Consider the following 655-nt stretch of genomic DNA (forward strand, 5'->3'; position numbering starts at 1 on the left):
ACACATTAAAAGTGTTCAACTTTACTGTAGAACACTTCGTATTCAAATGTCCTGTCAAACACTTAAGAGTGTGCAACATAGTGTTGAGCACTTGCGGGGGGGCGCAGGGGAGAGGGGAGCGAAAACGGGAAGTAGGGGAGGGGGGGGTAGTTCTCATCCTCGCCGGCGGCATACTATCCATCCGTGGGGAGAACTTACGTGCTCGCGGAATCATTCCCACCACGCCCCGCACTCCACGCATAGTTCCACTTGAACAGTCTGCCGTTCAGGTGGCGGCCCTCGGAGGGCATACACACTTCAGTTCATAGACAAACAAATCTGCCCCCAGCCCCTAGCCCCTGCCCGCATAGTTCCCATTGTTTCGCCTATTCGTAAGAAGGAATCACGGGGAATTTCAAGTTAAACGTACGGAACAAAACACAGAAATACGAATACGAATCGAACACTCTCTCTCACACACACACGCACAAGGAAACGTGAGCCCGTTTATACCTTTCAGGTGGTGGGTGAGGCGCGGAGTGTGCTCCAAGCGATATGACAACAGCGGAGGGCTCGGTGGAGCATCCAACACGCATCGCAGGAAAGAGGTGGGATGAGGGTGGAACGAGAGTGGAGACGGATTTGTGTCGAGAGAGAGGTCGGGAGGGAAGGAGGG

Source organism: Frankliniella occidentalis, unplaced genomic scaffold, assembly GCF_000697945.3.
Source record: "Frankliniella occidentalis isolate FOCC.00 unplaced genomic scaffold, Focc_3.1 Scaffold151, whole genome shotgun sequence".
Taxonomy (NCBI): domain Eukaryota; kingdom Metazoa; phylum Arthropoda; class Insecta; order Thysanoptera; family Thripidae; genus Frankliniella; species Frankliniella occidentalis.